The following is a 27,132-nucleotide window of genomic DNA, read 5'->3' on the forward strand; positions in this document are numbered from 1 at the left end:
TATATAAAAATAAAGATACATCATCCTCATTGAATCCATGATACAAGTGCAATAAAGTAAATGAAACCAATAACATACATGATACATCCATCCATCAATAAAACATAACTAACTAAGTGCGCGGTTCCTCCCAACCGTCAATAGCATCATTAGACCATCATGGGCCCTAGCCATCCCTCCACGCGTAACATCCCAAGCCACCAAAGAGATCATTGGTACTATAGTGATAGGGATGTCACTCCTAAAATATGTTACAACATATGCATAAAGAAATCTAACATGCAAAGATTAAGCATTAGATGATCCTACAAATTAGATAACATCATCTATCACATGCTAACCATCAATATAAAGAAACATGTTAGTAATTTCATCCATCACAAGATATAACATCCATCATAATGATGCAAGAACATAATGAAGGTAAATGTCAACAAAGATAGCGTTGGAGGAGATAGTCTCAAGTTCCAAATAGGATATCAAATCACATAACATACATACATACATACATACATACATATACATATATATACATATGTGTGTGTGTGTGTGTGTAAATGGTTGAGATAACATTTTGGTAAAATATTACTAAAATTAAATTTAAAAAAAATAATAATAAAATATATCTTGTTTGGAAAAGAATGCATAATGTAAAAATGTTGTTTATAAAAATTAAATTATAAAAAAAATATAATATTTTAATAGGGAGCGTGGGACATGCCCACATCCCCCTCTCTCTCCTGTTGGCATCGAAAGTCGTCTGTTGTGCAGGTACCTGTGACAACAGGCCTGCGATAACAGAGGCCACATGATCTACTTTAATAGCAGCATGACCTTTAATAAGTCGTCCAACGATTTATAATTGCTCAATTTTTTTAAAAATGCCTCCCTTTTTATATTGTAAAGTTTTAATTTTATGTTTTTAATTAATCATATGTATATATGGTTATTAATTAATTTTAATATCTGTTATGATATTTAAAATATAATGTATTATAATAACAATGTTTAAAATAATTAGTTTTATACAACCTCGAACCCTGGATTCTCATGCTTAGTATGGGCTCTCACTATACTCCTCTAGTGGTTTGACATCAAGTGAATTAAATAGCCTAGGAGGTTCTTTTACATCAAGTCTGAAGATTCTATTCATCCAAAACAAAGCTTAAATAGAGCTTAGCTAGCACTTAAAAAAAATAAAGGCCAAGGAAGACCATGGACTGTTCCATATGACTGCCACACAACCCCTTTACTCATAAGCATAGCTTAATACAACCTATGCACAATTTTTAAATTGCTCAGTTGCAATTCATTTTAAAATATTTTTTTAGTATGGTCGTTTGGTAAGATTTAATATTGTTATAAAGTTTTAGGTTTTAGTTGATAATGGATATAGTTATAATAATATATGATATTTAATAAATATCATATGTTATTTAATTGTTAGTTGTTAGTTTATTAAAATCAAATTTAAGTTGTATTTGGTTTAAATAATTAACTATCAATATTAATAAGTTGGGATTTTTAAGTGAAATTATTAATTATTAATGTTGGTAAAAATTTAATCAATGAATAATTAATAGATGAAGAATAAGGATTGATAAATTATATTAATTTAATTAATATGATAATTTTAATTAGATTAAATAATATTGGGAGTTAGGAGGTGAAATGTTGAACTAATCATTAGATAATGATATTGAGTCATTATTTTAGTGATTCATAGTTATCCTTATAGCACAGAATATAGTTGATTTTTAATTATTGTTGGATATTGATTGGTATTCATTGAGTTATTAATATAGTCATGTAAAATTTAATTAATTTTTATTAATTAATAATTAAGTTATGCAATGGGGTTTAATTTGAATGAAATTGTAAATTAATTATTTGAGAATTGAAAGGTATTACTCTATTGATTTGAATAAGCAATTACCTTTGATTTATATTCAAATTGATTATGGGTAATTGCACCCACCGTTTAAAATAAGAATAGGATTTACTTGTGGGGTGAACTAAGTATCCCTTTACCTAAAATACACTTTAAATTGGCAATGGGAGTTATGAATGATTAATAGGTAACTAGAAAATTTATTTCCAAGTTAGAATTACAAACTTCTAAAAAGCTTAATTAAGATTTGTTAATATACGAGTATATTTAGTGGAATTTGAATTTACCTTAAAAATGATGATAATGACTATAATAAAATCAGAGTTGTATTTAATGGAAGAAAATTCATTATTATTATGATAATTGTTTATCCTCTGATTATTCTTAGTAAATTGATTTAATATAAATTGGAGACACTTCTTAGAACTAAGGGAGTTTTTATTAGTTATTAGTAACATTGATTTTAGTAAAATGATTTTATTAGAAGTCAATGGGAACTAGTTTAATGATTTAGATAAGTAAGCAATTATGTTTTGATTATTTTAGAAAATGGTTTTTAAATAATAGAGGGATAATTCTATGTTGACTTGGGGTTTTGTAATGCTACCAAAATAAAATAAATAAATATGAAACCATGAACAAGCATAATGAACCATAGAATTAATTTTTTATTTATTTAATCATCTTTTACAAGAATATGAAAAATGATTGAGTCATTCTCAATTCGTAAACCTCATAAAAGAAGAAGATATCATCAAAATAAATTTCCATAATGATATTAATACATAAAGAGTTCAGTACAATAATGAAGTACAATATCATTCTTAGATGCCTAGGTCCAACATATGGACTCTATAAGTAACAAATTATGTTTCAAGAAGTAACTTCAACAATCAACCTTAGCTACTTGTTATTCAACTTGAAAGACCTAAAACACACACAAAAATGCAACACAACACAAAGAGGACTCAGTACACACTGAGTTGAAAAGCGTAGTCCACCTGCATATATATGTTAGAATAAACATATATATAAAACCATAATGCAGATATCTGAACCAAATAACATAGTGTAGTTTTAAAATTAATATGCAAGAAGTAACCATCTTCTTAATAAAGAAAAATTAAACTTGTACTAAGAATAACTAGTAAATGAATCATATATATACTGAGGTGTCATCACTATGGTGCTAAGATACTGCATCCGTATATGGTAAGCTCATAGACAACAAATAGTGGAATTCCCTACGATACTTGTGAAATGAGTAATAGAGACTTGCCTTGTTCTTCGTACTTAACCTTACTAGTTAAAGTCATAGGTAAGGCTAATTATCTTTTGTATGTAATTAACCCACCCAATTCATCTTTAAAATTATCACTGAATTAATTAACTGAATATGATAAATTGATATTCAGCCACCTCGATATACGTTCATTATAGCTATCCTTAAAATACACATCAAACAAATATTTTAAGAATGTACATGCAACGAATAACAAGTTAGTTTTCTCATGATATTACATTCTCATCTTTTGAAAATCTCATCTTTTATTGTCAAATTTGAAAGTAAGCTTAGGTTATTTTAACAACAGAAATAAATACTACAATATTATGATCTCGTAAATATAACTAAATTGTTATATTAGTTTAATGATATTTACCAGTTGTAATACTATACTACTTATTCCTACTATTACAATAAACTAAAACTTATCATTCAAAATGACCAAGATAATAAAACAATATACATATGATATTATTGCTTTTAAATGACATATCACTAACATATATCATAATCTGTCTCATTACTTAAAATGACTTTACATTTCATTTATGAATAGAAATACATCTTTATAAAACAAGATTATGTTTCAAACATCATATCTCAAAACAATCCATAAATGCTATTAAGACACTTCATAGATAATCAAACATAACTGAATCCAAGTCCAGCCAATGCTTAACAAAAGATTATTTACAATGTTACTAAATATCCAAGTGTCTATTGTAGTTTTACCATTGTTTAACAATAAGATACCACCCAGTTATAACTAAAATCAATATATTAAAATACAATATTTGAAAGCAATTTAAAATACGACTCACAAATATGCAGTATAACTTACATTATGACAATGACCAAAAGTGATTAAGATGTAAAATCCCTAAACTATAAGATGCTCACTAGCTGTTCACAAAATGACCCTGGTGATACAACATCTGTCGATGTCTTTGTTATAAAATAATGCCTTATTCAGTTGCAAACAATATCACAAAATGACAATTAATTAAAAACTCAATTTCCATTGTAAATTATGCTGTCATAGAGAAAATTTTCTACTTAATTTGAGTTTCCTATTAACTATTTGACACAATGTCATTACCTTCAGCTATCCCTTACTATTCACTATCTTACTATTTTAATATACAATAACCGAGTTATAGAATACAAACATACTATTTTTTAAACAATGACATAACCCATATTTAAATCATTTATATATTAAGAAATAGAGTAACTGTGCCCTTAATCAGTTGTGAGATTGTAACCAAATACAAGCTTGAGACTATGGTCGAACCACTCATATCTATGAGTTTTAAAATACGGTTCTCTCAGAGCTTAGCAATAAAAAAGCTGAATACCCATAAGCATATCGTAAACACTTGCATACATGTTGTCGCAGACATGAAGCTCGGACCGAGTTCAACACAGAGAAAGAATGTATGTTTAGGGCAAAGCCCAAGAAAATATAAACATATAGCAACACCCAATTTAATTTATCCATAACTCCACATTCAAAGGTGGATATATACAGAGCTAAGAATTGCACATAGTACCATGCTCTACACATACCCATCCTTGAGTGTAAATTCACAACAAGAGAAAAATTGATAACTATTGAAACATGCTAATTGTTATCACAACAAAATTGTAAAAAAAGAGAGATTAGGGTACGAAATTGCCCCTTCTTCCAAATTAGTAGATGGTAAATGTTAAATTCGAAGCACTTCAGAAACTCACCGATAGCGTCGAAACCCTAACTCAAAACCACACTTCCAAAATGCCAAAACAAACAAACTTTCTTGAAATAGAGGATGGAGTATTCAACAGAAGAGCCCGAATGTAATGAAATTGGCTGATTGATAGTGAGAAACTCAACAGTGCTTAGCCACATAACAATGAATGTTCTTTCAACCAATTCCTCCATGATGCCGATACCTCAGCAACAAGATCACAGATGTAAATCAAAACAAAGTAATGCGGCCAAGTTTCTGGCCCAAATTCTGCAAATAACCTGACTCATAGCAAGAAATGGCTAACCAAACCCTTAATTCCATTAATCCTCATAAACAAGCATTCAATTAGATTGCTATACTTCATAGGGCCATGCACAAGTCAGTTACAAAGCCATCGTCATATATGGCTTTCAACACCATGAATTTGTTTCCTCTTTCACGGAGTTCGGTACCCATTTAGGGTTGTATGTCTTTTAAGAAATATTAAACCATTTTAATAATAGAAAATATTTATGCCAACCTCAACTTAGGATGTTAGACCCTTTTAAAACAAGTATATATGTATGCAAAGAAAACTACGATTCTTTTAAATAATAAGTTAATAAGAGTCATGAAAACAAAACCATCTCAAGGTTATAAATATTTAGGAAAATCTAATCCCTTTAAAACATATGTCTATATGCTATACTGAAACAAATCTAATGTAATAATTCAATCCCTTCTCAGTCGCACATACATAAATACAATGACAAATTCTAAATATATTTATATAGCAGATTAACATTCAAATTAAACATACAATGTATTTACTTTCTTTCCAAGGCATTCAAACACAGAATGAAATTTACATTGAGTTAAAATATAATGAACATAATCAATACCCAATCAACATGTAAATATTTATATGCTAGTTCAAATCAAAAAATCCTAAATCACATTCATAACTAATAACATAGTTCTATACAAAAAATATGTTCAACATCAGTCTGATAATTCAAAGATAGTAATATAACCAAGTTCTTCAAAAAAAAATTAAAAAATACAAACATAACATCTGAAGGGAATCTTATAATAGCAAGGTCCTAATTTGAAGATAAACTTGAAGTAGTGGTCAGGCATGACACCCTCCCCCACTAGGATTCGACTTTCTCCTTGAAGTCAGTAAACAAGAACGGATGAGCTGCTCTCATCATTTCAGTGTCCTCCCAGGCAGTAGATGTTTCATCATTGGGGTCCCATAGGACCTTTACCTGCCTTATTTCCCTCCCTCTTAAACTCATAGTTCTACTTTGTGTGATCTACACTGGTTCCAGCATGATTTGACCATCCATAATCTGCAAATTTTTCCAATCAAACATGTGAGCAATATTAGGTATATACTTACATAAAACAAAAACATGAAATACATTATGAATGCGAGAAAGACTTGGTGGCAAGGCAAGTTTATAGGCAACAGGTCCAATCCATTCCAAAATTTTAAACGGACCCACAAATCATGGTGTTAACTTGGATCCCTTTCCATAACGAATTGGACTCTTACGTTGTCTTACCCAGAGAAACACTTTATCACGTACCAAAAATTGATGGTCAATTCTATGCTTATCAACATATTTCTTCTGTCTATCTTGAGGAGTAATAAGGTGCTCTCTAATTCTCTTAACTTGCTGCTCCAAATCTTGCAAGATATCAGGTCCTAAAAGAGTCCTATCTTCCAAATTATCCCAACTAAAAGGTGTCCTACAAGGTCTACTATACAATGCTTGAAAGAGTGCCATACCTATGGAACTATGATATCCATTATTATAAGTGAATTCAACCAAGTGTAGATACTCCTCCCATTTATTCTGTCTATACATTACATACATTCTAAGCATGCCTTCCAGAATCTGGTTGACACGTTCAGTTTGTCCGTCTATCTCTGGGTGATAAGCTAAATTGAAATTCAGCTGACTACCTAACTCTCGCTGCATGGATCTCCAAAGAGAAGAAGTAAAACTGGATCCCTATCATAAATAATCTTTTTAGGAATAACATGTAACTCAACTACTTGCTCCATATATATATTGGCAACCGTTGCTAAATTATAGGACGATCTAATAGGAATAAAGTGGGCAACCTTAGAAAAATGGTCCACTACCACCATAATAGCGTCATGCCTATGAGTTGTAATAGGTAATCCAGTAATAAAATCTATAGAAATGATGTCCCATTTCCATTTTGGAATATTATGTGGCTACAATAATCCCATAGGGTGCTGATGTTCAACCTTAACTTGCTGACATTCCAAGCATCAAGCCACAAAATCTGTTATGTCTCTCTTCATTCTAGGCCAATAATAATGCTGCTTAAGGTCAGCATGCATCTTCTTGACACCTAGATGAGCTAAATACAGTGCTTTGTGGGCTTCCAACAAAACTAGATTTCTCAAATCACCCAACTCAGGAATGTACACACTCCCTCTAAACAACAGTAAACCTTCAGAATTTATTGAATACCCCTCAAAATGCCCTTCCAAGATGCTGCCACTATCAATAATAGCTTTAACATCCTAAAACCAATGATCTATGGAAAGGTTCTATAAAATCTTATCCTTAAGATCCACTGTTAGGATCAAAGAAGATAATTCATGTTGCCTTATGCTAAGTGCATCAGCAACAACATTCTCCTTCCCTTGCACATAACTAATCTCGAAGTCATATTCACACAAAAACTCCATCCATCTTCACTATCTCACTTTGAGGTCTGGTTGTGTGAAAGGATACTGAAGGCTTCGGTGATCAGTATGTAACTCAAATCGTTGACCCAAAAGAAAATGCCACCACTTGGTTAAAGCATGCATGATCGCTGCCATTTTGAGATCATGAGTAGGGTAATTCACCTCATGACTCTTTAGCTTTCTAGACTCATAAGCTATAACACATCCTTCTTGCATCAACACTACCCCTATGCCATCCAAAGATGCATCAGTGCAAACCATGAACTCCTTAGCTAAATCAGGGATTGCCAGAACTAGTGCACTAGTCAAACATTCCTTAAGTTCCTGAAATGTTGCCTTGCATTCCTCTGTCCACACAAATTTCTTCCATTTTCTTTGAAGAGATGTGATAAGATGCACTATTCTAGAAAAGTTTGACACAAATCTATGGTAATAGCTTGCTAAGCCCATGAAACTTCAAACCTCAAACACATTCACAGGTGCTGGCCAATCTACAATAGCCCAAATTTTGGATGGATCTACAAAAATTTCATCCCCTAAAATGATATGACCTAAGTAACAAATCTTTGATTTGAAGAATTCGCACTTCATAAGATTGGCATATAGTTTGTTCCTACGAAGGCATTCCAAAACTTGTTCTAAATGCTAGTCATGCTCCTCAACAGTGTTAGAATACACCAAAATATCATCCAGAAATACCACTATGAACTTATCTAGAAAAGTTCTAAGCACACCATTCATTAGGGTCATAGAGACAGAAGGTGCATTTTTTAACCCAAAAGGTACTACTATGAATTTGTAGTGCCCATACCTGGTGTGAAAAGTTGTCTTATGAATATCAGCTTCCTAGATTCTAAGTTGATGATACCTGAAGTTCAAATCAATCTTCAAAAAGACATGGGCACCCTTGACTTGATCAAATAAGTCATCAATTCTAGGCAAAGGATACATATTCTTAACAGTGACCTTATTTAACTGTTTATAGTCTATGCAAAGTCTCAAGGAGCCATCTTTCTTCTTGACAAAGATTACTGGAGCACCCCAAGGTGATACACTAGGAAAAATTAAACCTTTCTCCAAAAGCTCGTCCAACTAAAATTTAAGTTCAACTAGCTCTTGAGCTATCATTCTATATGGAGTCTTGGAAATTGGTTCCATTCCTAGTACTAAATCGATTCAAAAATCAATTTCTTTTCTTGGAGGTATTCCAAGAATCTCCTCAACAAAAATATTCGAAAAACTCTACAAGACTGGATGATCGAGAGAAAAACCTTTAACCATGGAATCATCTAAGTTGTTTACTGATATGGAAAACAAACTACAGTCTTTTCGAGCACACCTTGCCAATTGTTTGGCTGAAATTGTCCGCAAAGAGATGGGTCTCTTGATTCTAACAATAACCCTAACTGATCCAACATCATCCAAACAAGAAATTGTCTTATCCTTGCAATCCATAACAGGTTGATGTTGTTCTAACCAATCCATTCCCAAAACTATTTCATATGATCCTAAAGGTATAACCCTAAGGTTCACTAAAGTAGAAAAAAGTTTCATTTGAATCTTATAATCAGGAGCAACAATATCAGTGTTCACCCTAGAACCTGACGCTAACTCCACTTGCCATTTATTCCTTTCCTTAACCACAGGAATTCCACTATATGCAACTAAAGCAGAAGAAATAAATGAGTTTGTAGCTCCAGAGTCAAATAAGATAGATACTTTCATACCTTGAGTATTACCTTGAGCTTCAATAACCATGTTCTAATGTTCAGCCTGCTTCTGGTTCAGGGTAGCAAAAACACGGTGCTTCCTGGAAAAATCACCAACTATCACTCCAGACCTAGCTGGCTTAGGTCCAACCTTCAGCTTGTACTAGTTAGGGCACTGAGACTGGTAATGACCCATCTGACCATAATGATAACACTCAACAGATTTCCTAAAACCCAAGTTCTGACTAGAAAGACTAGGAAATGGTTTATTACTCTGCACACTCTGAGGTGGTTGAGATGGTCTAGGTCATTCTGAACCCTTGGAGTTCTTATCAAACTTCCTCTTCTTGAATTTCCCAACTGAAAAACCTAATTTTGAATTATTTTGAGGAGTATTTTGATTCTTACTGCCATTCAGGGTAGGTAGATCCATGTTGGTTTTGTATGAAGTCCCATGATAGCCAGACTTCATCTCAATCAGCTTTGCTCACTCTGAAGCTTCTACATAGTCACAAGTCTAAAAGTTCTCACTTCCTCCTCGATCTTGGGCATAAGCCCCTTGATGAAATTTTGTATCATGGCCTTATCATTTTTTGCCCAGGCAAAAAAAAATTTTAAGCTCATGGAACCGACATTCATAAGCTTCCACTGTAGAGCCAGACTACATAATCTGAAAGAACTCCTCTGCACGGGCCTAACGCCAATATATTGACATTAACCTCTCCTTGAAATGCTCTACAAAGAGCTCCCAAGTAACTAAAGAGATATCAATTCCAAGCTTCTCCAACTTCTGTTCCCACCACAAGTAACTAAATCCCCTTAAATGCATAACCGTCCATCTTACTTTCACGTTACTCAAGTAACGGTGTAAGATAAAGCATCACTCAATATTCAGTAGCCAAACTTATGCTATTGTACCCTATTCTATACCATAAAATAACAGTCCTTTTACCTTGGAAAGATCCTTGATCTAAGCTCTAGCCACTGGATCATCCTCTACAGGAAGGTTAATAGCCTGCACAAGAGGTATCCTAACATTCGCTTTTGCACTAGGAATCTGGTTCTTAGTCTCAATATTATTGAGACATTCTAGTATCCATTGAAGTACCATAGCATGATCTTCCTGATTATTCTGGTTGTTTCCAACCCCAGCATTCTAATCAAACTGTTCATCCTTAACAATTCTCTGGTGCCTAGGAACTCTACCACGGCCCCTACCCCTACCTCTACCTCTGCTAGCAAGGTTATCCTCAGGAATGCCACTTCCATGAGCTCTTCTAGTGATGGGAGGCATGATAACAACCTAAAAACAATTAACTGTTAATAACACATCAAAGACAAGAAAAACCCTATAACCCAAGAATCCTAGTTATTCTAACCATGCTTTGATACCAAATGTAATGCTACCAAAACAAAATAAATAAATATGAAACCATGAACAAGCATAATGAACCATAGAAATTTTATATTTTTATTTAATCATTGTTTACAAGAATATGAATAATGATTGGGTCATTCTCAATTCGCAAACCTCATAATAGAAGAAGATATCATCAAAATAAATTTCCATAATGATATTAATACATAAAGAGTTTAGTACAATAATGAAGTACAATATCATTCTTAGATGCCTAGGTCCAACATATGGACTCTAGAAGTAACAAATTTCATTTCAAGAAGTAACTTCAATAGTCAACCTTACCTACTTGTTATTCAACTTGAAAGACCTGAAACACACACAAAAATGCAACACAACACAAAGAGGGCTCAGTACACACTGAGTTGAAAAGCATAGTCCACCTGCATATATATGATAAAATAAACATATATATAAAACCATAATGTAATATAGTGCAGTTTTAAAATTAATCTACAAGAAGTAACCATCTTCTTAACAAAGAAAAATTAAACTCGCACTAAGAATAACTAGTAAATGAATCATATATATACTGAGGTGTCATCACTATGGTGCTAAGATACTACATCCATATATGGTAAGCTCATAGACAACACATAGTGGAATTCCCTATGATACTCGTGAAATGAGTAATAGAGACTTACCTTGTTCTTTGTACTTAACCTTACTGGTTAAAATCATAGGTAAGGCCAATTATCTTTTTTATGTAATTAACCCACCTAATCCATCTTTTAAATTATCACTGAATTAATTAACTGAATAGGATAAATCGATATTCAGCCACCTCAATATATGTTCATTACAGCTATCCTTAAAATACACATCAAACAAATATTTTAAGAATGTACATGCAACAAATAACAAGTCAGTTTTCTCATGATATTACATTCTCATCTTTTGAGAACCTCATCTTTTACTGTCAAATTTGAAAGTAAGCTTAGGTTATTTTAACAACAAAAATAAATACTCCAATATTATGATCACGTAAATATAACTAAATTGTTATATCAGTTTGATGATATTTACCAGTTGTAATACTATACTAATTATTCCTACTATTACAATAAACTAAAACGTATCATTCAAAATGACCAAGATAATAAAACAATATACATATGATATTCTTGCTTTTAAATGACATATCACTAACATATATCATAATCTGTCTCATTACTTAAAATGACTTTCCATTTCATTTATGAACAGAAATACATATTTATAAAACAAGATTTTGTTTCAAACATCATATCTCAAAACAATTCGTAAATGCCTACACTTCATAGCAGATCAAACACAACTAAATCCAAGTGCAACCAATGCTTAACAAAAGGTTATTTACAATGTTACTGAATATCCAAGTGTCTATTGTAGCTTTACCATTGTTTAACAATAAGATACTACCCAGTTATAACTAAAATCAGTATATTAAAATACAATATCTAAAATCAATTTAAAATACGACTCACAAATATGCAATATAACTTACATTATGACAATGACCAAAAGTGATTAAGATGTAAAATCCCTAAACCATAAGATGCTCACTCGCTATTCACAAAATGACCCTGGTGATACAACATCATCTATCGATGTCTTTGTTATAAAATAATGCCTTATTCAGTTGCAAACAATATCACAAAATGATAGTTAATTAAAAACTTAATTTCCATAGTAAATTATGCTGTCACAGAGAAAATTTTCTACTTAATTCGAGTTTCCTATTAACTATTTGACACAATGTCATTACCTTCAGCTATCCCTTACTGTTCACTATCTTACTATTTTAATATATAATAACTGAGTTATAGAATTCAAACATACTATTTTTTTAACAATGACATAACCCATATTTAAATCATTTACATATTAAGAAACAGAGTAACTGTGCCCTTAATCAGTCGTGAGACTGCAACCAAATACAAGCTTGGGACTGTGGCCGAACCACTTATATCTATGAGTTTTAAAATATGGTTCTCTCAGAGCTCGGTGCTAACAAAGCCGAATACCCATAAGAATATCTTGAACACTTGCATACATGCTATCGCAAACATGAAGCCCTGATCGGGTTCAACACAGAGAAAGAATGTATGTTTAGGGAAAAGCCCAAGAAAATATAAACATATAGCAACACTCGGTTTAATTTCTCCATAAACCCACATTCAAAGGTGGATATATACAGAGCTAAGCATTGCACACAGTGCCATTCTCTACACATACCCATCGTTGAGTGTAAATTCACAACAAGAGAAAAATTGATAACTATTGAAACATGCTAATTGTTATCACAACGAAATTGTAAACAGAGAGAGAGAGTAGGGTAATAAATTGCCCCTACTTGCAAATTAGTAGATGGTAAATGTTCAACTCGAAGCACTTCAGCAACTCACTGACAGCACCGAAACCTCAACTCGAAACCAAACTTCCAAAATGCCAAAACAAACAAACTTTCTTGAAACAGAGGATGGGATATTCAATAGAAGAGCCCAAATGCAATGAAAAAGGCTGATTAATAGTGAGAAACTCAACAGTGCTCGGCCACATCAAAATGAATATTCTTTCAACCAATTCCTCCATGATGTCGATACCTCAACAACAAGATCATAGATGTAAATCAAAATAGAGCAATGCGGCCAAATTTTCGGCCCAAATTCTTCAAATAACCTGACTCACAACAAGAAATGGCTAACCAAACCCTTAGTGCCATTAATCTCCATAAAAAAGCATTCAATTCAACTATGATACTTCATAGGGCCATGCACAAGTCAGTTACAAAGCCACCGCCATATATGGCTTTCAACACCATGAATTTGTTTCCTCTTTCATGGCATTCGATACCCATTTAGGGTTGTATGCCTTTTAAGAAATATTAAACCCTTTCAATAATAGAAAATGTTTATGCCAACCTCAAATTAGGGTGTTAGACCCTTTTAAAACAAGTATATATGTATGCAAAGCAAATTGTGGTTCTTTTAAATAATACGTTAATAAGAGTCATGAAAACAAAACCATCTCAAGGTTATAAATATTTAGGAAAATCTAATCCCTTTATAGCATATGTCTATATGCTATACAGAAACAAATCTAATGCAATAATTCAATCCCTTCTCAATCACACATACATAAATACAATGACAAATTCTAAATATATTTATACAATAGATTAACATTCAAATTAAACATACAATGTATTTACTTTCTTTCCAAGGCATTCAAACACAAAATGCAGTTTACATTGAGTTAAAAACATAATGAACATAATCTATACCCAATCAACATGCAAATATTTATATGCTAGTTCAAATCACAAAATCCTAAATCGCGTTCATAACTAATAACATAGTTCTAAACAGAAAATACATTCAGCATCAGTCTCATAATTCAAAGACAGTAATATAACCAAGTTCTTCAAAAAAAAAAAAAAAATACAAACATAACATCTGAAGGGAATCTTATAACAGCAAGATCCTAATTTGTAGAAAAACCCAAAGTAGTGGTCAGGCATGAAATGTTAAACGAAGAATCTTGTACACTTGAAATATACTTGATACAAAATCTAAAAACCTCATGCTTGGCTTAACCATGTGATTGCAAAAGAAAACTCAAACATGTGTTTGTATCTTGCTCCTCTATGATGTTTGTGTTTTGGGGTTGACTAGATTGTTGACCAGTCATAGGATGTCTACCAGAGGCTTGAGGGTTGTATGAATTGATGTCATGCTAATGTTAATCTCGATCTTTTTAAGACCCAACCATGGTAATGTGATCGTATTCTCTATGAGATGTTGTATTTACTATTCATTGATGCTCATCAGTCTTCTTGTGTGAAGTTGAGATGTATGTGTATGAGACACTTGACTTAACCATTTTTTGAGTCATCGATCAATCATACTTGGATTACTTTCCAGTCACCTTGATGGGAGTGAAGTGTTGATTTATTCTTGATTTTGTCATGTGGTGACATGTTTTGACTTGACCATTTTGGAGTCTTTGATCAGTATTATTTGCTTTGAGATGCCTTTTTGGTTTCTTTTTGAGAATCAATGGATGTTGTGATTTATCATTGATATGGATATTGAGATTTATTTTGGACTACTATACAATTTCTCGATGAGGACAGATGGATATTGTGATTATCATTTATACCTTCAGTTGCTAATAGAGAACTATTATGGTCATGATTATCAATGGATGCTTTTTAGTTGCTCATGGAGATTTGATGTTCTTATTGTGGACTATCTTTTGGTAGTTTTCCAGACACTTGTATAGAATTGAGGTGATTTAGTGATTTATGATTCCATGAGCCTAGGATAGGTTATCTACTTGTAGTGTCAGGAAGTGGCTTGCAATGGGGGTTGGGGCCCTAAGTGGCTGATAGGGTAACTCATTATAAGTTATTCAATAAGTGAAAAAATTTACACTAAATGGGGATTAAAATGAACTTGATAAGATAATTGTATGTTCTCACCCATGCCTCGAGTGCTAGTATAGACTAGGATGGGAGTAGAGAGAATGCTTGGTTGTGAACTTACATTCTGTAGTATGCCTTGTCAGTATGAGAGGATACTAGTGGCCGCATAGGGATCACAAGGGGGCCAAGGTCTATCAAGAGACTACCAGGGTAACTCTAGCATGATTCATACGATGACACTTTCTTGCTTACATAGTAGGTTTCCTACATGTCTTTGTTGTGACTCTAGGAGTAGATGTTGATCTATGTATTGGAACCTTTGAGTTAGTGAACGTTTAGGATTCTTGGACTTAGAGAGTATTTGTGTTATGTGATTTGATATTCTATTTGGAACTTGAGACTATCTCCTCTAGCACTATCTTTGTTGGCATTTACCTTCATTATGTTCTTGGATCATTATGATGGATGTTATATCTTGTGATGGATGAAATTACTGACATGTTTCTTTATATTGATGATTAGCATGTGATAGATGATGTTATCTAATTTGTAGGATCATCTTATGCTTAATCTTTGCATGTTAGATTTCTTTATGCATATGTTGTAGCATGTTTTAGGAGTGACATCCCTATTACTATAGTACCGATGATCTCTTCGATGGGTTGGGATGTTATGCACAGAGGGATGGCTAGGGTCCATGTTGGTTTAATGATGCTATTGATGGTTGGGAGGAACCACACACTTAGTTAGTTATATTTTATTGATGGATGGATGTATCATGTATGTTATTTGTTTCATTTACTTTATTGCACTTGTATCATGGATTCAATGAGGATGATGTATCTTTATTTTTATATATGTTTAATCTTTTAAGCTTTTCATACCCTGTGACATGTACATTGGATGATTGACTATTTTGAATTTAATTTGCCAAGAGGCATTCAGAACAAATGTATATTATGGACTGTGGGCTTTTAATTATTCTTTCATGTGGATGTGGTAGTTGTTAGACTTAGTATTCGTTAAGATTAAATGTCACTCAACATCTTGGGATCCTTAAGGAATGTAACCTATTATGTATGCTTATGTATGTTTTTTGTTGTATGTATGTTATTGCTTCTGCTACTAGGTGTTCGATGTGAATGGTTTATCTTTAATGTAAAATAAAATAAAAATTGTTTGGCAAACTTAGTAAAATTCAGGTTAATTCTTTTGGATCCCTTGGAAGGGCATTACAAATGTGATTCTAAAGGGAGGCTAAACTGTACTATTAAAATGGAAAGGGAAGGTTTGGGATAGAATATAGAAGGTGTAGGTTAAATTAGTAGGTGGAGCAAAATTAGTAGGAGGGGATATTTGGACCTTTAAATTTTCAATAATTCTCTCATTTGAAAATGTGAACAATTAAAATTAATTTTGAAATAATTTTAAAGTGGGGTAGATAAATTTTATTTATTTATCATGACATATGACATGCGACTTAGTATAGAGGATAAATTATTGGTTATTTACCCTAAAAAGTATGATAAATTAATTGAAAAGATTAAAAGGATCAATGATGAAATTAATATGGTTAGACATTGCCAAAAGGGTAAGTTGATTACAATATGATGCAAATTAGGAATGAATATTAGTAATATAAGGTTATGACTTAAGGATAAAATACCATACCAAGTAAAATAAAATACCAAGTAATGGGAAAACCCTCTCCAACCCAATGTATATCTCTCTTCAACCCAATATATATTGTTAATTAAATTGAAAATGAGATTTTAATGACTTGAAATAAATTTTCTATTTTATAGATTATTATTATCAAAAATAAATAGCAAATATACATAATAAGTTATTTAAAATACATTCATGGCATACAACAAAATAAGAGGTCATGTGTGTGTGTGTGTGTAACACATCTAAGAAAGTGTATTATAATATATATATGTGTGTGTGTGTGTGTGTGTGTGTGTGTGTGTGTGTGTGTGTGTGTGTGTGTGTGTGTGTGTGTGTGTGTATGTATATATGTATATATATATATATGTGTATGTATGTATGTATATATATATATATATATATATATATATATATATATATATATATATATATATATATATATATATATATATATATATATATATATATATATATATATATATATATATATATATATATATATATATATATATATATATAGAGAGAGAGAGAGAGAGAGAGAGAGAGAGAGAGAGGGGGAGGCGAGGGGAGGGAGGGAGAGAGATTATAACTTTCCTTTTGAAATATTTTTTTTTAATAAATTATTTCACTCTTACTTATTATGGCCTATATTGTAATAAATTATATATGAGATAATTAATAGTGAATATTCAAATAATATGATTTTTTTGTGTGCAATTAATAAATTAGTTAAACTAAATACTTTATCCACATTCTCTACATTGATATAATACTAAATACATATATGGAGAATTATTTATTTTCACAAACATGCAGCTTTATGTGCATAGTCAAGTGTGTCTCTTCCTTGATTTTTTTGAGCCTCTTGAGCCATGCTCCTTACACCCTCATCAAAGGTGTTGAATGCCACTTTCATATATTTTGGAAGTCCTTCCATGGATGCTAAATCCCACCTTCATTAAGCATAAGATAATCTATTATCACAATATGCATATATGGAAAGTGCATAACAAATATGGAACGATAAAGCAATGCATGTTTACTTACTATTTTTTTGGTCATTAATCACATATTATTTCTACTTAATGTTATTATCAATCTATTAATTGTCACATGGAAACCATGTTTCCTATACAAATAATAACTAAATATTCAGCATTCATATGTTTTGTATCTTCTTGTAAGTTGTACATACCTCTTGATGGCTTCGGTGAAGAGTTTAAGTTCAGCCAAAGTTCCATAAGTATCATAAATATCATCCAAGCAAGTGAGAAATGTACACATCTTTGCAAACCCAATTCTAAAAGTAAAATAATTTGAATCAGTACACACTGTAGCCCCTATAAAATTAAATTCCACATGGCGTTGTCGACCAAACTCCAATTTAGTTAGACCAGACTCTATCCACCATCTATAACATTCACACATTACTGAATAAATATGATTGTCTAGTAATCAAACAATAAATAACATTATCAATAACTAAAGAAATAAACTAAAATAGTATCTTTCATAGCATGAAATTTTTACCTTGAGAGAATTTGAAGTTCATGTTGTTGAATTGATTGGATCATATTGAAGTCCATCTTTGCTAGTTCCAAAATAATTGAGTTAAAAATACTACAACAATTCCAAATTATAGTGTTAGAATATCTTAAACAAGTTTAAGAAAATTAAGAAATACAAACTTATTTTCTACTAAAATACTAAATTATATTGTGTCTTTGAAAATAACTAAAAAATTTTAAGGTTTTGATTTGGAATATCTTCAGTATACTACAAGATATTGGATTTACTTGTTCATTTTCTTGGCATCTCCATATATGTCAATATAAGTCCTTGCTTCCAATCTAGGCACATTGGTATGTCAACCATACTCTAAATTGAATTTAATCTATGACACCATAAGAATTAGATTTTCCATTAATAAATAGATTTGCATAATTAACATGAAGAGATATATTCAAGTTTATCAATTATACCTCTTTCATAATATTTATATTATTATTGTTTGGTAGAGCTTGTTTTAAATATATAGTAGTAAAGAGCTTGGCATCATCCAAAATTTGCTCCTTAGGAAATACAATGAGTGAAGCTCGATATAAATTTAAAATCTTCCTTAAATCTTCCTCATTTGATTGAATATTTGAGCATACAAATTTCCCATCATTATCTTTGAACTGCAACAACATATCTAATATGAAATTAAGTTAGACACAACTCCATCCTTTGTTAATATAAATTGCAATATAGTTAATATTGATATTTATTACTTTCAGATTTGAACTATAATAATTAATAAAATTGGAAGGAAGATTATAAGTTGTAAATAATTATAAAAATCTTTCAATTTGAAAATACAAAAAAAGTAAAAAAATCACAATTTTACATTTATAATTTAGTTATAAGAGTGCCCACTCTATTTTTAAAGTATATTCTACAAAACATTGAAGCCAAATTTGATTATTGAAAAATAAATTATTCATTTATTCTATGAATTAGTGTGAACATTCTATTCATAGGAAGTATAAGTACACCTATTGGACAAGAAAAATATTGGTAGATACATGATCATAGCCTTTTATAATTAAGTCCAAAATAATTCATAAATCATAAAATGCCATTAAGTCACAAGATTAAAAAACAATATAAACAATTATTTTATGATTCAACAAATTTGTGAATATCACATGAAGAGACACCATATCTGTGGAGATGAAGAATTTAAAAAACCCAAGGCTATGGTGTTAAGATCTATGCAAGGACTTTCTCTACCACACCCAATACCATTGATATCATTCCAATACCTTCTATTCAAACCACATGTTACAAATATTAGGAATAGAGTAAAAGAAGAAGTGTTAATGTAGCTACCTTTTAGCAACAATTTGCAATGCTTTTGACATTTTGATAATTAAACTTTGATGTTTATTTTTTAACATGCATCTTAAATGGTATTTTAAATGAAATTTTTAACAATAATTCTTGTAAAAAATTAGAGGAAAAACAAAAGAAAATAGGTTTTGGAGCCACATGTCATTTTTATTATTCATTTCTAGCCTCCAAACCCCCCCCTTTTCTTTAATGGAGAATTTTATAACACATAGAAGTGTACCTATCAAATACAAGAGCACGAGTCACAAGTAGGAACCTCTGTTAGGATAAACCACAGATAGAAATAAAAACTACATGCAAATATAACCAATAACAGAAAAAATAATAGAACACATAGGAATGAACACAAGGCACCAAGATTTAATGTGGTTTACCCAATCCCTGGGCTACGTCCACCAAACAGCAAGTTCGATCTTATTAAAATCCAGTGATTAACCTGATTACAATCCGTAATCCCTTACAGCTCAATACCACCGCAAGAACCAATTTTGTATCACAACATTATGAAAAAATACCCAACCCTAAGCCCTTTTATACAAGTATTAAACCGCTTTAGGGTTATATCATGTCGGCCATATGTCGACCATAATATGTCAGCTACCATGTCGGCTACTGCCCAAAATTTATGAAGTATGTACAGTACTTTCTTGATCAGTCACCACAATCTAACAATCTCCCACTTGGGGACTGATCAGGCTCCACACTAAACAACAATCTCCCACTTGGAGACTGATCTTGTAGCAATACCACTACCACATGGGGCTCCCATTGGATCAAACCATCCTGGACTCTACTATTCTTTTATTCATGTTCAGTCTAAAAGACCAACCGAAGCTAAAGAGGAGTTCAGCTTCTCCCTTGTTACAACCTTTGTCAACATATCTGCTGGATTGTCATTGGTATGTATCTTCTCCAGATTTAACTTTCCATCCTCCAAAATTGACCGAATGAAATGGTACCACAACTGTATGTGTTTGGTCTTAGAATGCAGAGCTGAATTCTTAGCAAGATGAATGGCACTCTGACTATCTGTGAACAAATAATTATCCTTCTGAGGATGTACCAATTCTTCCAAGAAGAACTGAAGCCATATCATCTCTTTGGCTGCCTCTGTAGCAGAAACATACTCTGCCTCTGTAGTGGAGAGAGCATTAATCTTCTGTAACCTAGAAACCTAGCTCACGGCTGCCCCACCAACAATATAGACATAATCTGTAGTACTCCGCCTGGTATCAATATCCCCAGCCAAATCTAAATCAACATAGCCCTGTAAATCAGTAGTAGAGCCCCCAAAGTGTAAACACTTATTGGATGTTCCTCTCAAATATCTGAGAATCCACTTGACAACATTCAAATGCTCAAATCCTGGATGACTCATATACCTGCTAATGACTCCCACTGCATGTGCAATATTTGGCCTAGTGCTAACCATAGCATACATCAAACTTCCTATAGCTGAAGCATAGGGTACCTTGGACATCTTATCCTCCTCTTCCTGTGTCTTGGGACACATCTCCTTAGTCAATTTCAAATGACCAGGTAAAGGTGTGCTGACGGCTTTAGCATTCTCCATAGAGAAACATTGCAACACCTTCTCAACATAATCAGCTTGAGATAGCGTCAATGTTCTGTTCTTCCTATCTCTGTAAATCTTCATACCAAGGATTTATTTTGCTGCCCCCAAATCCTTCATAGCAAATGCATGTGCTAATTGGCATTTTAGCCCCTTAATATGATCCATGTTAGACCCAGCTTTAAGCATATCATCAACATATAAACATAAAATAATGTAGCTATCATCATCCAACCTCTTAAAATAAACACAGTAATCTGAATGACACCTATTATATCCATGCTCATGCATAAAACTATCAAATTTCAGATGCCATTGCCGAGGTGCTTGCTTTAAGCCATATAAACTTTTCTTCAATTTGCACACTAAGTTCTCCTTACCTTTGACCTCAAAACCCTGTGGCTGAGCCATATATATTTCTTCATCCAAATCACCATGAAGAAAGGTTGTTTTAGCATCCATCTTCTCTAAATGCAAATCTTCAGTAGCCATAAGACTTAAAACAGTACGAATAGAAGTCATTTTAACAACAGGAGAAAATATCTCATCAAAATCAATTCCCTTTTTCTGTGCAAATTCTTTTACAACTAACCTGGCCTTAAATATTTTCTTACCTCCTTCCTCTTCTTTCAACCTATAAACCCATTTATTTTGTAAAGCCTTTTTACCTACAGGCAACTTGCACAAATCCCATGTCTTATTTTTCAGCAAAGAGTCCATTTCATCTTTCATTGCAGACTCCCACTCAATCTTAGTATCCACCTGCATAGCTTCATCATAACTTTCAGGTTCACTAGCATCAGTAAGTAAAATAGAATACAAAGAGGAGAAAACCTTTGTGGAGGTCTAATTTGCCTTTTTGACCGTCTAACATTCACTGGTGTGTGTGGTATTTGTTGTTGCAGTTGTTGCACATCATGAGGAATGGCTGGAACATCAGCTTTTGGAGTATCATCCAGCACTACATAATCATCTTCTTTCTTCTCATGTTGCTGCAACAGATCTTTGTACAACACTTTTTCATTGAATATGACATCCCGTCTTCTTATAATTTTATGATTTTCAAAATCCCAAAGCCTATAACCAAATTCATTAATGCCATATCCAACAAAGACACATTTCTTTGATTTAGCTTCTAGCTTGGTTCTATTTTCAGAGTCTATATGAGCAAAAGCTTCACAACCAAAGGTCTTGAGAAAAGAATAACTCACCTTCTTACCAGTCCATGCTTCCTCTGGAATACCATAGCCCAAATGAGTAGAGGGACCTCTATTAATCAAATATACTACAGTATTGATAGCCTCTGCCCACATGTGTAAGGGCAACCCAGCATGCAACTTCATGCTCCTTACGCGCTCCATTATAGCCCTGTTCATGCGTTCAACCACTCCATTTTCCTATGGAGTCCTTGGAACAGTTTTTTGTCTACGAATACCATTAGTGGAGCACTAATGTTCAAATTCATGACTGCAATACTCACCACCATTATCAGATTTGAGACATTTTAATTTCTTACCAGTCTCATTTTCAACCAAGCATTTCCATTTCTTAAAATTTTGAAATACATTAGATTTCTGTCTAAGGAAATAAACCCATACTTTTCTAGTTGCATCATAAATAAATGTAACATAATAATGAGAGCCACCAAGGGAAGATACCTGGGCTGGTCCCCATACATCTGTATGCACAAGCTCTAATTTCTCCTTTTTGTTTTCCTTCCCTGTCTTTACAAAACTCACTCTCTTTTGTTTTCCATACACACAACTTTCACAGAAATCCATATTCACACATTTTAGACCTGGTAAAACTTTCCTTGAATGAATTACTTTCATACCTTTCTCACTCATGTGCCCAAGTCTATTGTGCCACAGTGCTGTATTAGAATCTACAGTAGCTATTTGTTCTCCCTGCTCAACTATAGTAATTGTTCCTGATTATTCAAGTTTCTTTGAAACAATCAAAGTAGAAGGAACAATATGACCTGTACAAAGATATAAGGTGCCTACTTTCACACCTTTTGCTACTACAAGGGAACCTTTTGAAACCTTCCAATTTTTATCATTAAAAGTAACTACACAACCCTCATCATCGAGTTGCCCTGCTGAAATTAAATTTCTACTTAGTTTTGGAACATGTCTTACCTCATGTAGTAGCCAATGATCCCCATTCTACAACTTAATCTTAATTTTTCCCTTTCCAACAATCTGACAGGGTTCATTATCCCCCAAATAAACAAGCCCAAAATCCCCTTGGGCATAATCAATGAAATAACCTCTATGAGGTGTAGCATGAAATGGAGCACCAGAATCTAAAACCCATGAATCATCAACACTCTCTAAAGACAGAAGCAAAGCATCCTCTTTGGATTTGTTACTTACCACATTTGCCTCCTTGTCTCCATCTGATTTATCTCCTTCATTTTTCTTTCGATTACAGCAATCTTTCTTTTTGTGCCCTGGTTTCCCACAGTACCAGCAATCATTTGGTCCTCTCGATTGAGACCTCCTCCCCTTTGACTTTCCTCTTGATTTCCCACAATTTCCAGAGTTACTTCCTCTTTCAGTCGTTCTGCCCCTGCTTTGTGCATTTAAAGCACTTCCTAATGTAGATCCACCTGAAGATTTTCTAGGAGTTTCCTCACTTAAAATAACACCAATCACATCATCATATTTTAGGGTACTAGATCCAGGAACCTAATTACTCACCGCCATTACCAAGCCAGTCCAGCTTTCAGGCAAAGAACACAAAATCAAGAGAGCCCTAATTTCTTCATCAAAATTGATACCCACAAAAGATAATTGACTAGTAATAGTATTAAACTCATTTAAATGATCTACAACAAATCCACCTTCTGCCATTTTCATATTAAATAAACGCTTCATGAGAAATACCTTATTTGAAGCGGAGGGCTTTTCATACAATGTCGCTAGGGTTTTCATCAAATCTTCTGTCGTCTTTGCTTTTGTAATATTAAATGCCATCGATGGTGCCAAGCATAACCGAATGCTTTCGAGTGCCTTTCTGTCCAAAAGATCCCATTCAGCCTCTGACATAGTTCCCTGATTCTTGGCTTTTCCTTCCAATGGCTTCCATAAATCCTTCTGATATAAATAGTCTTCCATTTGCATCTTCCATAACTAGAAGTTCTGCCCATTAAACCTGTCAACCCTCAACTTACCCTCATCTGTCATCGCTCCCACTCAACTGTGAGACTCCCACTTAATCATGAGACTTTCCTGCAGAGGATAACTGAAAGACAACCTTGCTCTGATACCAATTGTGGGGCCCATTTGCCGTTGCACCAAAAGCCATGACTGTTAGTGAACATGGAACACCACATAATTAACCACCTGTGGGCAGGGGAGCACGTTGCATCACCCAACAATCTCCCCCTTGATGTGCATACCAGGTGCTTACGCGGGTCGGGAAGGCACCGGGGAGATTTGAACCCATGACCAGGCCAAAACCAAACTCTGATACCACTTGTTAGGATAAACCACAGACAGAAATAAAAAGTACATGCAAATATAACCAATAACAGAAAAAATAATAGAACACACAGGAATGAACACAAGGCACCAAGATTTAACGTGGTTCACCCAATCCCTGAGCTACGTCCACCAAACAAAAAGTTCGATCTTATTACAATCCAGTGATTACAACCTGATTATAATCTGTAATCCCTTACAGCTCAATACCGCTGCAAGAACCAATTTCGTATCACAACATTATGAAAAAATACCCAACCTTAAGCCCTTTTATACAAGTATTAAACCGCTTTAGGGTTATATCATGTCGGCCATATGTCAGCCATAATATATCGGCCATATGTCGGCCATAATATGTCGGCTACCACTATTTATGAAGTATGTACAGTACTTTCCTGATCAATCACCACAATCTAACAACCTCTTCGAATAAGAGCTAATGATAGAGGGGTTTTCCCTTTGCCAAGTTTTCATGAAGCACGATTCCAACCTCATCTCATATGATGTTGACATATAGTACTCAAAAAGACTTGAACCCTTGTAATTTCACCAAACATTTTTGAACCCATTGACAACCCCTCTTTCCTAGCCAGCCTTAAACATCACACACTAAGGAAGAAATTAAGCTTGAAAAGAATAGTGAACTTTGACTAGTTAACACTTTTAGTGTAGGAATCAAGCCTTAGTGTGTGATGTTTAAGTGGTTTTCCCTTTCCTCAGATCTTATTTTAATTTTTTAAAGAATAGCTTCGCCATCAAAATAAAAGAATTCATTTTATTTTCTTTCCCAAAATTAAAATTTTGTAAAAGTATATGTTATATTTGAGTATATTTCTAGATTCAATTGTGTGTTTTTAGCATCAACATTTTGAACCACACTCAGTGGTCCATCATTAGGAAGAGAGAGTGCAAGAATAGAAAAAAAGAAAGGAGTGATGCTAAAAACACACAATCAAATCTAGAAATATATTCATATTTACTAATAGATTGTGGAAATTTGATAATGTTAATATTTTATATTCTTAAATTGAAGGAAAATTTGCACACAAATAGTTCTATAAACAAATACACCCTATAATATAACAGATTAAAGAATATACAGAACGATGTGATTAAAAAACAAATTAATGTTTTACAAAAATAAATACTACTTTTATTTATTGGAAGAAATCAAGGTGAGAAAATTAATGTAGTTGATGTAATGTGTGGAAGATTCTTTTGTCTATTTTAGCAATTTCAACAATTGTTAATTTCAACTTATCACTTAATGTGTTTAATGACTATTCAGCAATAATAGATAAGTATTGATAAAATTAATATAGTTGATGTAATGTGTGTGATGATGGGCCACACCACCCATACCAACTCACAACCAAAAATGCAACAATATGGAGATAGAGAGATGACAAAAAATGCTTCATAAAAGCATTCATTAATACTTGAAATTCATTGGAAGAGATTACATTTGAAGAGCTTACAATTCAAGAACTTCTATTTCTCGAACTTGATTACAAATGATAATAAGCCTTGCTTAAATAGGCACTTCTAACCCAAGACATTACAAACACAACCAATGTGGGATAAAAAGTAAATAAAACTACCTTTAAATAAATATTAAATTCCCACCCCAAATACAACTAAGCACCCAACAAATACTAAATACATGATTCAAGGAACTTTCCAAAAACTTCTAAATTGCCACCTATACACCTCGATTAATGGAATGACAACTATTTCTATTATTTTTCTTTTTATGCCACCTATGCACCTCAAAAATAGAAATCTCCTTTTCCTTTCTTTTCTCCTTTTTATTTTTTATTATTTCTCCTCTAATTTTCATCACTTTCTCTCTCCTCCACAAATTTTTTTCTCTTTTTTAAAAAAAAAAAAAAAATTTAATTTTCCCATGCAAGATGCTCCTGCATCAGACTCCCTAGGTAGATAGAAAAGTGTGTCCCCACACTTTGACGCTAAAAGAAAGATATACAACCATCTTCATCCTCACCACAAGCTTCCACCTCAACAAGGACAAGAAAACCAACATGAAAATCTTCCACATTTTTTTTTTTTTTGCTGATGCATGATGCTCCTGCATCTGACTCCCATGGTAGGAAAATTTTTGTGAATATAGATTCACAAAATGAAGTAGCCATTGCTAACAAAAAAAAATTTCCTCTTCCTCCAACACATAGCTAGAACAAGTATCGGATGCTGATATATTTCCTTCTTTCTTCTTTTCCAACACCTAGCTAGAACAACTATTTGCTATTGAAAATGCTCCTTTGCAATGAACTCTATCCAAGTATAACTCTCATCCTCATCCAATCTTGTTGAATTAATCACACC

At 32.8% G+C, this 27,132-nt stretch overlaps 1 pseudogene; it reads right to left on the minus strand.

Moving 5' to 3' along the window:
• The window catches only part of LOC149571751 (alpha pinene synthase, chloroplastic-like), a 61,789-nt pseudogene that overhangs the window by 6,081 nt on the left and 28,576 nt on the right, over nt 1-27,132 (minus strand).

The sequence above is a fragment of the Cupressus sempervirens genome, chromosome 2 (genome assembly GCF_028749045.1).
Source record: "Cupressus sempervirens isolate cs-2001-9-10 chromosome 2, ASM2874904v1, whole genome shotgun sequence".
Classification (NCBI taxonomy): Eukaryota; Viridiplantae; Streptophyta; class Pinopsida; order Cupressales; family Cupressaceae; genus Cupressus; species Cupressus sempervirens.